The sequence below is a fragment of the Plectropomus leopardus genome, chromosome 10 (genome assembly GCF_026936395.1).
Source record: "Plectropomus leopardus strain MGB_pleo_1.0 chromosome 10, ASM2693639v1, whole genome shotgun sequence".
NCBI lineage: Eukaryota > Metazoa > Chordata > Actinopteri > Perciformes > Serranidae > Plectropomus > Plectropomus leopardus.
Window position 1 is genome coordinate 35,099,957 of NC_142185.1, and position 17,411 is coordinate 35,117,367.

The following is a 17,411-nucleotide window of genomic DNA, read 5'->3' on the forward strand; positions in this document are numbered from 1 at the left end:
CACTGCCTTTCATCGTTTTTTTTTTTAGCCGATAACGCATGTTGAATTCCTTCTTTTCGACAGGAAAGCATGAAAGAGTGGAGCGAGAGGGGATGACATGCAGCAAAGGGCTGAGGTTGAAATCGAACCCGCAGTTGCGGCGTGAAGGACATACACACTTTCACACTGCAAAACTTCAATCTCAGTTCAGATTTTTGCCTTGATTCAATTTTTTAATGCAGCTGTTCAAATTATTGCTTAAAATGTGGTCAGACTCCAATGTTAACTGGTCATGGCCAGAAGAACAACAAGCCGTCACACACGACACGCTGTGTATACGGAAGTCAGAGAAGTCCAAAGCAAACATGGAGGCCACGGATGCCAATGTTTATGGTTTAATTTTTAAGTTATTGTGCATTGGAAGCAAGTGAATGTGTTTACTAACCAGATCATTAGCAAGAGTAACCAAGATGGTTTGAGTGAGTTTTGTTTCTGTTGAGTTGGAATAAAGTGTGTTTTTATGATGAGTAAATGAAGCAATAGAGCCTCGTCAGTCCTCCGTCACAGAAAAAAGGTTGAGTTGAAAAGGTGTGCAGTTGTATTTCTCTGTTTAATAAGCAAAACAGGTGTCACAAAATTACTTTTCGTAAAATTTTTTGGTTTTTATTGTGCATTTATAAGTCTGAAAAGCTGAAAGTATGTAGTGCACTCACCGTTGGGGGGTTGTTAGTGCTGCACACCTACACCGTCACATACCTCAGTGAAACTACATCAAACACTCAAACTTGTATAAAAGCCCGTCTCTAAAGTCTGTGCATAGTTTATTCTTGGTCAACAACCTGTCTCACTGTTTTTCAAGCCTGCAGTCCGTCAGGTCTTCAGTCTTAATCCTCCCAATCTAAACACGCTCCGCTTCGGCCGCCTGATGTTTCACTTGACCACTGCTGGCTCGGGCCGATATCGGCTCTGCTGCCAGACATGTCTTTCAGAGGCATCCCTCCGGTTCCTCCACCATCCTAACCAAAGAAACACGATGAGTGATGTCAGTCCATCCAACACAAAGAGCGGCGATCAGCAGTAAGTGTTGAGTTGGAGCAAATTTTGACATCCAGGATTGTCGAAAAGCTCCGGTGGTTGATGGAACACTGATTGAGATTGATTGGTACCTCAAACCGCGCTCCCTGCTGAGACCTAATTTTTCCTGTAAGCTGCCTTGATTTTGTTGGTTTTGCAATCTGAGGAACCCCCGGAGGGCGGATTTTGGGGAAACAGATACCTGTTTGGTAGAATAGGGTGTTAGCAGCGCGCCAGCGGCCGACTCTCTGCATTCAGACATCAAAGAAGAGATTACAAGAAATCTATGAATATGATTTGTTTTCCCACGTCCTCATCTGCCTTTGAATGCTGCATGAGTCGCAGCGCTGTCACCGAGTTCATCACCCTGGCTGCGTAATTCCAAACAGCTGTTTGTGTGCGCGCGCTTGTGTGTCTATGCGCGTAATCCTGTGTATACCAAAGTGCGTATGAGTGTGTGTGTGTGTGTGTGTGTGATCGTCTCTCAGACTGATGTTAACCCAGCATACCACACCACACAGACAGACGCTTGTTGATTCCTGGATTCCTCTCTCTAATCTGCTACCGCTGCTGTGGTTTACAGCAGACAAACTGACGGTTCGCTGCAGGGAAACGGCTCTACATGACATGTTTGTTTCCAATCAGTGACGGGATTAACCCAGAATAAATAGGGTCTTGCTTCTCAGGTGATGCATCTCCAGCAGCATACACACGTCGCCTCCGACTCATAAATGTGGTCTTGCTGCTGGTTAATCCGGCAGTAAGTACGGTATTTGAGTTTGATCCCGTCCCAAGGTCGGCTGGATTCTGGTAAAAGGATGTTTGGCAGAGGTGCACAATCTCATGTCAATAACGCTGTGGGTGGAAGTTTTTACTAGCTCTCTGTGTGTGTCCTGTTGTATAAGTGAGTGAGTGTGTGTTTTTTGCACACATGTTTCCCACTTTGAACATCTTTTTTTTTCTTTTGTGCAAATGTCATGACTGCTGAGTTCGGAGAGTTCGGGTTGTTTGTTTGTCTACGGGCTTTTACAAACACTTAAGTCATGAAAAGTTATGGTGGGACAGCATGTCAGAGCCAGTGATGAAATGCAGTTTGAGAAGAGAAACAAAGCTCGGGTAGAGAATGAAAGTCAAACCCACATTAGGACTAAGATTTACAACAAAACAGAGAAAAGTTGCAGCAGCGTGAACTGACCTGTTTCAGCTCGATTTAAGCCGGCTGATGGTGTCACTCAGCTCGTCAGGCCGCCAGCAGCTCATTTAAGAACATGAGGCACGTCACCTGTTTCAAAAGCCAATCGGCTTGTAGCAAAGTCAGTTAAACTGTCTGTAGACGGCGTCTTCGCTTGTTGTGGTATTTTCTAACAACAAAAATAGAAAGAACTGTGGCATAAAAGATCAAGTACTCAGGATGGTTTGAAAAGCACAAAAGGCCTTTAATTCAAATAAAAATACACCAACGCGTATCTGCTTGTGCCTTCTTCAGGCTGTAGTGAATACAGTGTATTTTTAATGTTTCATCTAAACATATAAACCTAACAAAGAAGTTATTTTGCCGAAATCTAACTGTAACCAATTCACAACATTAACCAAATGTCGCAATGTGTTTCGACTTTGCGCAACATAGATACAATAAACGGTGCCCTGTGCGTCGTTATGAGACGCCAAGGAGCTTAACAAAGCGTCTGTATTTGACAACCCCGGGAGTGAGAACAGGTTTCCATTACAGATTCTTTCAAAACTTAAGCAAGATTTTCAAAACTGTGAGATGACTGCGTTTCAATTAAGTGATGATCTGCGACTTCTCTGACAATAACATCCCAGTAACCATGGTGATGGATGTTCAAAACATCAGCAGCTTTATTTCTATTGCAGCCACCGCACTAGCCTTCATTGTTTCCAATCCAAGGCCACGTAGGCGTGTTATGGAGCCGTGATGGAAAGGCGAGCCCCTCATACATGTGAGGGATTTCTGGGAGATGTAGTTCACAATTTCACAGAGGAATTGTGGATTCAAAACTTCCCAATGATGCACTCAACTTTCTCAGAGTTATGTGATGCAATAACAGCTCTTGCAGCTCCTGCTGCATCATGAGGGAGCCAGTTCCTACTGACAAGCACATAGACACAGCATCATGTGACCTCAAAACATCATGTGACCTCATAGCATCATGTCACCTAGAAAAGACAAAAAGGTGTTTCCATTGCAGTTTTTCAAAATATGGCTTTTTTGAATCGCCTGAAATACCACCTCATGCGAGCATAAACCTTTTTTGTGATAAAGGGAGTTGTCTGATATTGACATGTTTCCATACGACATATTTTATATTCACTGTTATTTTATATTCACTGTTTCAATATGAGGGTTAATGGAAACACACCTCGCATAGCGACTTGTTTGACAGTATTGTTGTAAACAGCAGGTTTTCATAATGTTGCAGAGTGGTGCATTTCAAGTAGTTACAAGTTTTGACTCATCTCATTGTGAATTTGTGGTCTGAACTCTCACGCTTAAGACTTTAAATGAGAAGAAAGAATCAGAATCATGAAGAATTAAGGAACTGGAAGAGACCTCAGATAGCGCAGACCTCCAAGACCACAAAATCCAAAAGCCTTATCTCACAATGTTAACAACAGCAAAAGATCATTCCTGTATCCGCCCTGTGGTTCGGATCTGCTCCAAAATTTAACAGATTCTTTCCTGTTCGTGCTACACCCTTCTACCATGAAAATCAGGTCTGTAGTTTTTCCGTAATCCTGCCGACAAACAGACTAACCCAACTGAAAACACAACCTCCTTGGCGGAGGTAATAATGACGAAGGACTTTTAAAAAATCAAGCCGCTGTGATCAAAGTGACAAACCACAAATGTCTTAACTGCTGCACCTAATCACCTGCAATCAACGACAGGCTTTCCTATAAATCTAAAAAATGCTGTGCGTGACAGCGAATGTAATCAGAGAGCTCTGATTCAAGGCAAAGAGAAACATACAGTAATAAAAAATGACAGTCTCCATTCTGTCAACGCAGTGAAGACAATGGATATACAATCATCTTCATAGAGGGCAGAGCATTATTCCATTGTTTATGACTTATTGGAAAAATCTGCTGCTCAGGGACAAGTGTGGGTTGCAGAGCTGGCTCCTGCAAATGGATGACAGGCGCTCTGCGACAGGATGTTTCTCATGTCACAGGAAGTAAACAGGGTCATATGAGCTAATTGGGTTTCCCCCAAAATGAGATTGTGCAGCTTAGTTTGAATCATCGCTGTAGTTTGACAATCAAAACTACACCATGAAAAACATATGATTATAATTGTGAGCGTCTATCTCTCATCTTTTTGACTCTATATTACTGGATTTATTTTGGTCAGAGATTCAGATGATTAAATAGCATTTAAGGCCTGAAAGCTATCAGAGTTTGGGGAAATTTCAGCAGCTCAGTCCTGCTCTTTATTGGATTTAGGGGAGTTTTCACCAGAGAGAGCATTAAAGCTGGGGGACGCAGAAATTTGGAAAAGGCAAAAGAAACTAGAAATTCTGCCAAATGGTTGTATGCCTCTATGCACCAATCAGGTTTCACTTAAGGTTTAAATCCACATCTGTGAAAACATGGATGCTTCACCCAAATCTTTCCCCAAAAGCACAGAAGATCTCTACAATCAGCACAGCTTACAGATCAATGTCGCCAATTCAGAATCTGACCAAATGTCTCCTCCTGCTCCCGTCTTATGATATAAACTCTCAAAACTTTTTGAATTATGGACAAAAAATGATTCATGAGGTCACAGTGACCTTGACCTATGACCACCAGATTCCAAGACCCCAGGAAGTGCACCAGGCGCTGATGCAAATTTCACATTGTGGCCAAAAATTGAAATACACCATCCAGTACTGTCACGTGATGCCCACTGGCCCAAAAGACTTTTCCCCATTGACTTACATCAGGAAAGAGACGTCTGTAAATCAGTGGATAATTTTTTGTGAGCATCAAAACTCATTTCACCATCGATTTAAACCACTGAATTCGATAACATTTGCAAAGTCTAAAAGAGCCACAAAATACAATTCTTTTAGACTGACATTCAATCTAGCAACCATAAGTCCCATAGGCGCATACATACAAGTATTTGATACCTGGAAAAAGACCTTCTTTTTTTTTTACTTCGCCAGTGAGGGGCAGTGTATTACTTCACTTATTACAAAAGACAGTTAGTCCTCGTCCTAAAAGCTGTTTTTTACCTGTAAAGTTAAAAGTAAAACACAAAATATAAACCAGTATGGAAGCAAGCAAACACAGCTGTTAGAAAGAAACGATGGCGACTTGTTTTGCTCTTATGTAAACTGCTATCGTTACCATTTAAAAATACAAAAAAAAAACCCACTCAAACTGTGCAACCAGAATCAACAGAATGGGATAAAAAACTGTCTGATCTTACAGCTTTCATCATCAAACTTATAATACAAAGACCAACAAGCTTTCCACTGCAAAAAGAACAGCGTTGTTTCTATATTTCCATGTCTCCTATATGGATCGTGAACTGGATGACTGTTTGGCTGAGAACTGAATTGAGTGAATTCATGTATGGGTCATCAAGTGCATATTTAATAACCCCTGGCTGCCGTTCAGCAAAAGTTACATAGTTTCAGTTAAAGAAATGTAGTGCAGACGTGTCTAAAAATGATCAAACTGCACAACATGTGAGTCACAGAGAACATGTAACAGATGCATGACATGAGATCACCTAGAATTTATATTTTATGCAAAAAAAAACAACCTCTGCCTGGTTAAGCTTGTCCCCAGACTTCCAAGCATTTGTTTTAAGCATTATTTTTATGGCTTTTTTAAAGGAGGCCACAAACCCACAACGTTGTATTTACAAGCAGCCCAGAAGTTGACCTTTAAGAGGATTTTGCCTCTTTCAGTCTGTGCAGGAATCTGAGATTTGCATTGTTTTTTCTCGTATCTGAGGAGACAAAAGGACTGAGGAGCAACACACATGAGCTGCGTGCAGCTGCAGAGGTTCGATCCGAGCTGCTTTGTTTCCCCCAGTGTGAGTTTATGGCTGCAGATTAAATACAGTCCAGCAACAGGCGGGTTTCCAGTAACTCTCAAATTGCGCAAATTGAAATTTCAAATGTCAAATGTACCTCATGGAAACGCATTGATTTTGAAAAAAAAAATCCTATTTAGCGCAAAAAAAGTTTTTCCGCTCACATGAGGTGGTGTTTCACGTGATTTGTAGAAGCCACATTTTTTAAAACTGCAATGCAAGCACTTTTTTACAGCTTCTCTAGGTCACATGATGCTGTGTCTATGAGCTTGTCAGTAGGAACTGGCTCCCTCATGATGCAGCAGGAGCTACAAGAGCAGTTATTGCATCACATAACTCTGAGAAAGTTTCGAATCCACAATTCCTCTGTGAAATCGTGGATTATCAGCTCCCAGAAATCCCTCATACGTGGTCGCTCCCACGTATAAGGGGCTCGCCTTTCCATCATGGCTCCATAACACGCCTACGTGGCCTTGGGCTGGAAATAATGACGGCTAGTTTGGTGGCTGCAATAACAATAAAGCTGCTAATGTTTTGAGCATCCATCGCCATGGTTACTGGGATGTTATCACCAGAGGAGAAGCTTCAGAGCATCACTCAGTGGAAACACAGTGAGCTCCACATTGTGTTTTATTGACATTTCAAAAATATCATTTAGGTTTTGCACCATTCTGTAATGGAAACCCACCTAATGACATTTTCTGAAGCCCCATTGATCATTGGTCATCTACTGTAATTTGATATTTGAAAAATATTTGAAAAATGTTTTTTACGACATCTATTGCGCGTCTGTCCGTCCTGGAAGAGGGATCCCACGTCAGTCACTCTTCCAATCGCGTGAAATACCACCTCATGCGAGCATAAAAACTTTTTTGTGCTAAATGGAGTTTTTCAAAATTGACGTGTTTCCATTTGGTGGATTTTACATTCATAATTTCAATTTGCTGAATTTGAGGGTTAATGGAAAGCTGCCCTCTGAAGGCAGCTATCAGCCCGCTGGCAGCACCAGGAGCACTAATGTCTTACATGTTATTGTTGGCAGGCGGCGTCACACCTGCACCCTGAAACGTCCCAAACACTTCAAAATGACATGAAAAAGAGAATAAAGGCGGAGAGCAGGCTCTCTGCAGATGAATACAGCGCCACATGCTTCTCATGGAATGAATGAGAGGAATTATTCTGGTGTGAGTCCATACATTGTTTTTCAGGAAAATTCTACTCATTCTGCCCTTCAACCGACCACAAGAAGTAAATATCATCTGTGTATAATCAAATGGTTTCAGTTTACAAAAAAGCCTGAGTGTTTTTCCAGGAACACGACCTGCAATAAGGACATTGCAGTGTTGACAGCGATGAGAGTTTCCTTCCTCGGTTCCCCTTGAAAATGTTTCTGATGAGAAAAATACCTGAACTCAAGTGACCTCCCGCCTGTTCTACATTTACATGCCATGTTCTGTCTGCAGCAATCAGGGTTCCTGCAGCTTTTCTTTCTGATAACCACTCAGAATGAAATTTAAAGGCCAATTTTACAATAATTGAAGGACAGTTTTGCCCAGATCTTTATTTCAACATAAAACATGACATTTTTGTCCAGTGAAAAGTTATATAATCTACGTGAAGTGTTGGAAAAAATAACTTTTTAGAGTGGAACACATGGAAGACAACAAACATACTCTGTCATATTTATCTATTTGGTTCACAAAGTGGAAAATGAGTTTGTGTTTTTCACTCTGCATGTGAGATTCTGCCTGGATTCTCATCATGAGTTTAAGAAAAGGGAATTTGGTAAATTATTTCAGAAAAAAAGATATTGCCATTTTTGGAGAATTTCCAATGCAACATTAGAAAAAAAAATTAATTGGTATGTGAGCACATTTAAATAGCTAACTAAAAAAATATTATTAAATTATTATAAAATATTTTTGTTTGTTGTTTAGATTTTAAAATGCAACATGATTGATCTGCTCTTGTCTTAATTATTATTTGATTAGATCGAGGTGTGTATGGTGAATGCTGGGGCAGAAATTGGGAACATTCATGTTTTTTTTGTAAAACTGAAAAAAGGGAGGTTGGATTTGATTTAACGGACATTAAATAATTACATTTGTTTACTAGATGTGTCCGATGGGCATTTTGGTTTTGATTTTCTTGCTTTCATTTTATTTTGTTCTCCTATTTTATTTGGCTAATTTAATTCGAAAAAAAAAGATCTAACTCTCTAACTAACGTCAGAAAAAAAAAACATGAAATCTACTTTGCGTGTCTGAGCATTTTTTTTATACTTTTGAAAATTTTATTTAAAATCATTCCAATAAAAAAGGCCTTATTTTTATTATTACTAAATGACGAGATTATTTTTGTTACTTTATTGATTGAATGAACCTTTTCTCATGTTCACTTCTTTTATGTGGTGAGATGCTGTCAGAGACTCAGACGGGTTTCCAAATCAAACCACCAACAAAATCCTTTTTTAACCACTTATGTTGTTGTACTGGTTGTTACTCATGCAAATAAATAAAGACAGAAAAGGACAAAATAATTATCTGAGAGGAGTTGAACATACAGTAGAACTGCTCGCTGTGCCAAAACAAGCATTGCATTAGTGAATACAATGGACCTTGGCCTGTTCTCTTGGAGTTTGTGTAACAGTACTTCAGCCTCCCAATGTTTCCTGATGGCTCATCGTTCCTGATCCTGTTCCAAGTCCATTTTCAACCGCAGCTTGCTCTTCATAAACCCGATTAACCTGTTCTGTTCCCTGCACTTTCAAGACAGTCTTATTCTGTGCCAAAGGTGCCAACTCCCATACGAGTTTTAAGTGTCAAGCTCAGATTTCTGGTCTTATTGTAACATGACTTAACATAAATGTTCCATCAAGCTGTTACTGCGCATTCCTCCGACATCACACGGTTATTTGCAAAGAGAGGCGACCACGCCACAGACAGATCTTTGGCCGACCGTTCCTGCTTTTTGTCCACAAAGTAATACGAGAACTCATCTCCTGATGTGCCCAAACATCCGTCAGTCCAAGTATTCGCTGACAGGCTGCGAGTTCACATCGCTGCACAGGGGGAAAACCAGCGGGAGCACATTCAGTGAAATGAGATTATAGATATATGTGGATCTGACAGATAGGCCGAGGGCCTTCTTGGTAGTGCCGGCGGTGAGGATGTGCTGTGTGGTCGAGTCAAGGCCGGCCCGATGGAAAACTGCTGCTCTGATCAGAACGTGTGTGTTCTCGATAAAGATAAAGATCTAATCTGATGCAACGCATGCATCTCACATCAGCCTCGCTCAACAAAGACTCAGAGAGATTGCTGACCACGATATTGGTTTCCATTTGAGTGTAAAGGGGAAGTTTTGTCATTCGAGTTGTGGAAAGTAAAACACGTTGGTAAGTTGCCTGTGGCCTGTGGTCACAATTTAATACGCCGTCTTTCAACTGCAGTGACTTGTTTGGCTCCTCAATGCAGACTGAGATAAAAGATTACCCTCGTCTTCACGGTTTGGCCCCAGGCGACTGCTCGGGCTCTTAAACACGATCTCAAAGGGAGCATGAAATATGTAACTACTACAATCTACATCATGACCAACAATTTTATTGTCTCTCCATAATTTGTTACACAATGCAAGGATTGTGGGGATTATAATATTTAGAATCTACACAAACAGCCAGCTGGGGCACAGCCATGACCGTTTCACCACAACCCACTGACCAATCAAACAATCAGCCGCCCAGTCAGACAAACAAGCAGCCAAACGAGCAGCCGGCAAGCTGACAGGTCACTTAGTTTGCTAATGGGCCCATTATCAACCGACCAACCAAACGACTCACTGACATGTGACTCATGAGCCAAACAATTGTGCTTCAAGCAGTTACTATAAAGAACTGTTGCATCATGGAACTAAACAGCCGACTGCTGCACCAAAAGCTGAGAGTCTCACTGTGCGTTTTTTGGATCAATTGTGTTTTTTGGATTAATTTCTTCTAGATGATGTAAAGTGCGTATATTTGAATCCTCTCCTGAAGAAAAGACACACGAGGGAGCGTCGCTCCTGTGCGCTCCAGCAGCACAAACCCTCTTATTTTAAATATCCCATACAGACTCTCTCTCCAGCCTGCTCTTTTTTGTTCTGAAAATGTCAGCTTGCAGCCTCGTTTTGTGGACAAAAAACAGAGTGCAGACTCCACTCTGTATCACCACTCTGAAAAACGGAAATACATGATACAAGTGCTGCTGGACGGAGCAGCGAGTGACAACAACCCTGCCCACATGTCAGAGTACTGTCTGTGGTTGAAACACTGCCCAGATCTAAGCTTCAGGTACATGTTTTTAGGATTTATTTTTGGTTACAAAGCTACTATACGAAAAGTTTTTGATGGAAACGCAGCTTTAGTGTAATGCCTCATTTCTGGTGCATGGTTTGACCAGACTCCACTCACCTTTGGTACCAGGTCCTTTTCTCGACTCCGTTTTCCACTGCAGGTAGTACCCCATCAGCAGATCCAAGCTGCGTGAAACTGCTTTGACATCTTCAAGGCAACACGCTGAATTCTTTCATCTGCAAACAAAAAAAAGGGTCCTTTTGCCTCATTTTTGCAAAAGAAAACCAAAACTTTTTCATGGCTCTTGATGGTTGTTTGGATAATTAAAAATGGCCATTGTTGTGCAGGTGACGACACCTTTAATTCCACCAGCTAGCACCGACTCCGCTTATTTGGAACCACAGTTGAGGTAATGACAAAAAAGCACATGGTACTATACACAACTTTTGACAATGGGAAACCAAAAAAGAGTAAATCAAGTTGAGTAGAGCCTTGCCGTAACATGCAGCGGAAACACCACAAAAGAAACACCTGCCTTCAATGACTTATCAATCAGCGCCATACCAATCTTTGGTATCGAGTAGGCAACTAGAAATTATTCACATGTTCTTCGTGCTTCATTTTTAATAATTTTGGCTGTTTTCATGCATATGGTATACATTTCATCAAGATTGTGTATTTGAGTGTAATCAGTGAATTTGCAGCTCAGCTCCTACAATAAGTCTAAAATACACTGTGGAAACTAAATAGTTACATTCAGACTGTTCAGGTCCAAAAATGCTCCATTGAAACCCATTCAAACTGACATTTTTGATCCCACAGCCATCAGAGCAGAAAAACAGGACTTGTATTATTTCTGGGTGTCATTCTGGGCTTTTGACTCTGAATTTGTCATTTTGACTATTTCCCACCTGATGAGGTCATTTTGACCATATTTGGCATATGGAGGAAATACATGCTATTTCCACTAGGTGACCTGTCACAATCAATGTAGCTGCTGATCACTGACATATCCCAGACTGTGTTAATTTAATTTAATTTAATTATATTGAAAATAATTTATGTTTTTCTTGGATGGAAATAGTGGCATCATGACAAAAAATTGACATGTAAAGGGTTAAAATTCTGAAAATTAATGAATATTTGATAGTTATGATTAGGGCTAATGTTGGTTAAAAAACTAATTAAAGTAAGAAAATCATAATAATGTAAAATATTTTTATAGCCTGATTTTGTGTGCAGCATAATATAAGTGTAAGTATTTAGTGCTGCACAAAAAAGAAAAGAAAAAAAATAATAATAATGTATAAAAAAAATCCACTTAGCATGCAGTATGTTTAAAATAATTAAATTTGTGTGTGGGTTTGTTTGTTTGTTTTAATCTAAAAATATAGATGCATCATTAAAAAAAACTTTAAAAATGGCATTTAAAGGGTTAAAATTCTGAAAATGAATGAATATATGATATTAAACATATATTTTTTATATTTAATGTATATTTTTATATTAAATGTATATTTTTTCAAAGCCTGATTGTGAGAAGCGCAGTTTCTGCATAGAGTGATACGAGTGTGTGTAATATTAAAGCGCGACCTAAGTGTCCGCCAGTTATTTCTGCAGCTAATATATTAGATTCTTCTTTAATTTGTGAATAAATGAAGTTAAAAAAAATGCCCATCACAGTTAACCAGAGCCCAATGAGATATTCTCACATTACTTATTTTGTCAAACAAACAGTCCAAAACCCAATAATTTATGGCAGCAAGAAACAAAGAAAAGCAAAATTGGTGATTATTTATATTCTGTCAATCAACTGACTCATATTTTCCAGCTGTACTGTCAGTGAAACAAAGTTGTCAGTTAATATTATACCAGTGGAAGAGCGGCCAGGACACTCAAATTTAATACAGCAATTCAAGGCTGGACTGGATAATATTTTAGGTCGGGAATCTAAACTCAGTCCAGAATCATTTTGCACATTCACAGCAGACCTCACACTGTAGGCCCGTCCGTTTGGTTGAAATATTTTCACAATTCATGCTGGCAACCTTTTTTTTATTTTTGTTTTACCACCACACACTCACAAATTATTGAAAAATGTTAAAAAGAGCCAAATGTCTTCAGTTTCAACATTTAGTCAACATTTAGTCAACTGCACATCCAAAAGGCTAAATGAATAAATATTTATATGCATGTTTTTGCACATTTGGAGTGTTTGTTTCGTACCTGATGTTCCTCCGAGCTGGACTCGTCTCGATCATCATGAGTAAGTGGAGGTTCTTCCATCTGAGGGACAAGAGGACACAGCTTTTAACTTCAAGTGTTAATTAAGTGCAAATGAGTAACACGTCACTGTACTGTTTATATTTCACCTAAAATGTTTTCAAAAATATGTTTTAGTGCATTGTTTTGCTGTAGTTGACCTTGCTGGTTTATGCTCTTTGGTTTTCATACGTCCCCCTCAAGACACTATTTATGTCTCCATACTCGAGGACATTGATTTGGTTTCAATTTCACAGAAACTTCGATGGATAAAACAGTAAGGATGACCATTGCACGCTGGTATGACCAGCTAAACATCAAAAATAATGCGCAAACATACATTAACCCTTAGAAGACTGGCTCGACATCATTTTCCTTGTGCTGTGCTTAGATGCATTTCACAAGTAATTTGACCCTTTGACAACTGAGCAAATTGTCTTTTTTTCCCCTGGAAACGTGGGAATGACCAAACTGGCAAGAAATTGGACAAAAGGGACAAAAAAAACAGAGAGGATTATTATAAAATTATCGATAAAACTGATTTAAAAAGTCCAGAAAAAATATTATTTATTTATTTTATTTTTTTAAACTGTGCCATAGAAAAAAATAGGATGAAAAATATCAATTTCAGCATTTTTAAGTATATTTTTAAAGTATATTTATATATATATATATTTAACTTTTTTGTGCTTTATAAGTAAGGCTTTATATGTATTTATTTATTTATTTATTTTATTTTTCTTACAACTTTTTCGGGACATGTCTAGTTAAGTTGCTTGTTACCTTTTCCCCTTGTTTTTGAAAGACTTCAAACCAGTTTGCTCAGGTTTCAAAGGGTTAAGCTGGTCACAAACTGGCCAACCACCTTAACCATCTTAAACTGGTAAAGAAGTTTTTTTTATGTTTCTTTTTCAGGCAGCAGTGGAATACTTCTTTAAAAATATTGGTGCCACGTGTTCATGTTCAAAACACAAAATAAACAGCGGAGATGTGGCTGTGGCCAGATGTGATGACGTGCTGAGAGCCCTGTAACTGCGCAACACTAACCACGTGTCTCGCTCGTGACCATACCTGTCAGTTAGTTGCACGCTGGTGCAGGACTGCTCTCGTGTTGATGCGCTCCACTTTCTCGTCCACTTCACGTGCAATGCGCTGTTGTCCACACTGCTCTCACGCGCAGTCCGCGCCATGTCTGTTTGAGATTTCAAACGTCCGCCTGCGACCAATCACGTGTGAGGACAGGTATAGATCATACCATCAGGTGAAAAGGCGGGGGGTGGGGGGTCAACAACTACTCAGATATTTAACTTCAGTCAAAATAGCAGTGCAACAATGTAGAAATACTAATAAATCTAATCGTCCTTTATTTATTTATTTAAAAAGTGGAGTTCATTTTAATTACTCTATACGGTCCGTGTATCATCGGTTCATTCAATTATTAAAGTCTGACTGGCAAACTAAAAAAACAAAAAAACGAGTGAGTGACTTTAGAGCTCAGTTATGACCAACTTCAGCTTCTGATGGAGCTCCAGTTAGGCTGAACACTTGTGTATGTGGTGCTGTAACTTTTACGCACAGTATGGAGCAGGCCCGAGCTGGAAAACAAGTATCCATGGTAACGAAAGCAGCACATACCGAAAAAAGTGACAGAGGGTGGCAGTGTGTCTTGTGTGTCTCATTAAAAGTAGTTGTGGGTTTTTGAAATGGGGCTTTATGAGATACTCATGTACAGTCTATGCAGCTGCTGGACAGCGCGCTCCCGGTTTGCAGAAACACACGGGGCGCGCACCCCACAGGGGGTGATATTAAAACGTGTATTAGCCACTTTAAAAAAAAGGCCTACCAGAAAATCAATATGAGTATCTAAGTGGACGCTGTATTTAGAGTATTTCACCGCTTTACCGCGCCGCCACACAGCTTTTTCCTTTGGCACTACATTTTTCATCCGCCACGGTCAGCTGTTTGGGTCAGAAAGCGTTAGCTGCTGTCACGTGATCCAACTGAAACCAAACTTTACCATACCAGCTTATGGATGCTCCTTACTTTGCATAAAAGTTACAACTTAAAATTTACTAGTTATTTTGTTTTTGTTCCTTTCAAGCAAATTAGAAAACATACATCTTTTTTAAATATTTGGTTTCTACAGAAAATTAAAAAAAAAACAAATTCTCACTTATTTTTTTGTTTCTTAAGTTTGTCAGAATTTAATAACTGAATGAACGGATGATACACGGGCCCTATACAGTTCTGGGTCATTTAATAATAGTTCATTGTATTTTGTATTGATATTGTGAATTTTCAAAGTAACATGACATTTCTGAAATAAATGAAGTGAAGAAAAAATACCTTTAAAAAATAGTGGGGTTGAAGTATATAGAACCATCAAATGGAAAAACCAAAGCAAAGTACAAGTACAGAAACCTCATATTTACTCTAACTGTTCGAATTATTCTTATCCCATTACTTCAACACAGTAACCCACAGATTCTAGCTGCAGCCCAAAAAACCAACAAGACAGCCGAATCAACACTGACTTGTCAAAAGGTCAACAGCACTGACCTTATTACAAGCCAGCCAACCAGCAACATGAGCTCCACTCATTCAGCTAATCTCTGGGTCAACAATCCAGCCAACCAAAGCCGAGCAGCCAATCCACGTCTTCGCCATGGGACGGAAAAAATCCGAGAGGAAGGGAGAGCGAGGGGTGAAATCAGGACCATGTGAATGACATTCCAGCTAGTCTCGGATCTGGGTGTGTTGCTTGTTGTTGCTGGTGGTTTGGGAAGTCTGGGAGCCTCTGCTGATTTAGGTCTCAGAAGTTGACATTGTCCTGGCACAACCCTTTTGTCTGAGTCATCCCCCTGCCGTCACCGCGTTACAGATCAGACCGACTGATGGAAAAGGACACATTCGAAAGTCAATAAGACGTTTAATTCAGTTTATGAATACCTTAAGAAGCGCTGGGTCCTGGTTTTATAGTCTGTTAATGCTGGGGGGCTTTGAGTTGATCACATGGGGGGCAGTGAGGTGCAGGTGTCCTCAGGAGGATTACTGTGTTACTCAGTGTTACTTAAGACTCCGTCCAGGTGTCACCACATCTTAACAGAAGCTCCCTGATCCATCTGAGACATTTGATCCAGGGATTACACTGAGTTATTGCTGCTGCTGCTGCATCACACATGGGGATTCCCTCCGAGCGTGCACGTGTGCGCGGGTGACTGGGCACACACTCCAGTGCGGTTGCATGGATGCATTTGTGTGTGTGTGCGCGTGTATTGTCTGTGTCGATTAGACTAAATTCAACCACAGCCTTTCCTGTTTTTAACTTTATTAATGTTCCCTCTTCCTCTGGGTGAAATCTGACGTCCTATGATTAAATCTGTGGGCTAACTGGTGATCACAACCCTAAATACTGATGGATTTTAGTCAAAACAGCGAGAACTTGTTGCCATATACTTAAAACAAAAAGGGAATCGCTGCATTAGATACAACTTCAATGGTCCTTACAAAGGAAGTTAAGAAAAAGAGAAAAAAATGTACAAGGTACAAAGTAGATTTATTAGTAATTTTTTAAACTTTGTTAAAAATCTATATTTTTTAAAATTTTACTAGTTTGGTCCCATTGAGAATAGGGATCTCTTTTTCAACGAAGACCTGGCCAAGACAGTCCGAGGTGAGAAAACAAACAAACAGAGAAACAAAGGCAAAGACAAAATACAGTTCACAAGCACTAAAATTTGCATCAAAAGAGAACTATCTCTGAGACACAAGAAACTTTTGGGGAGTTAATTGTACAACCAGGCAGCTAAAAACATCAACATAATATATAATCTGCTTCGAAGTCTTTCACTGAAAAACATTTAAGGACACCAGCAACAAATTGCAGGCTGATGGTGCAGAATACCCAAAAGTTCTTCTCCCAATTTTTGTCCTAGCATCTGGGCCCGGGAGCATAAAGAGGTCCTGAATTTGTCCTTGACTCTGCAACATCTTTGTAGTTGAAGTATGAGTTTATCAAAATCACCTGCTACTATGAAAATTCCACCTGGTTGCTTGGGCATGTTACTGCTAATTCTTGCAGCGCATTTTTCGAATTTGCATCAGAGTCTTGTGTCCTGTCGGCTCTGAACAAGGTCCGCCCATCCGGTGCAATAGCTTGATCCGGTGTGAGTATAGCATGAGTATGACTCATACTCATGAAAGTATGAGGAGTTCAAATATGTTGCATTATAAACACAAAAAAAGAATTATAGCTACTTCGCAGTTATGTGTTGGGCTGCGCATTTGAAGAACTACGCATTAAAATGTGTATCCTGCATCACACAATGTGTGAACTCACAACCTCCAACACCAGAGATGGCCTCACACTATGACTGAGTCAACCGCCAGGGGGCAGGATATCAGCTGTCTGTGCATGGAAAGGCAGATTTCAAAATGTCACACACTTTATCTACCGTGACAGCTTTTTTTTCCCAATTATATTATATTTGTAAATATCATAAATATATATTTAAAATTATGTTACACAATGATAATTATTTTTAAGTGTTTTTTTTTAATTCCCCCCATAATTTTTGGGTTATTTCTTCGCTCATTGCCTTCCTCCCATGTTTTTGAAAGAAGTCAAGCCAAATTATTTAGGTTTTAAAGAGTTAACCTGTTTGGACCTTTTTTTTTTTTGCAGATTAGCGTGGTGGTTTGAAATCATATTTCCGA

General features: G+C 39.7%; 1 long non-coding RNA gene across 1 annotated transcript; it reads right to left on the reverse strand.

Annotated features, from left to right (window-relative positions):
* Positions 1-388: 388 nt before the first annotated feature.
* LOC148188599 (uncharacterized) lies at positions 389-13,903 on the reverse strand. The gene is made up of 4 exons (XR_015777589.1): positions 13,767-13,903; positions 12,660-12,719; positions 10,551-10,669; positions 389-995 (listed from the first exon to the last, which is right to left on the reverse strand). It is a non-coding gene; the product is annotated as an uncharacterized LOC148188599 (long non-coding RNA).
* Between the last annotated feature and the right edge of the window lie 3,508 nt (positions 13,904-17,411).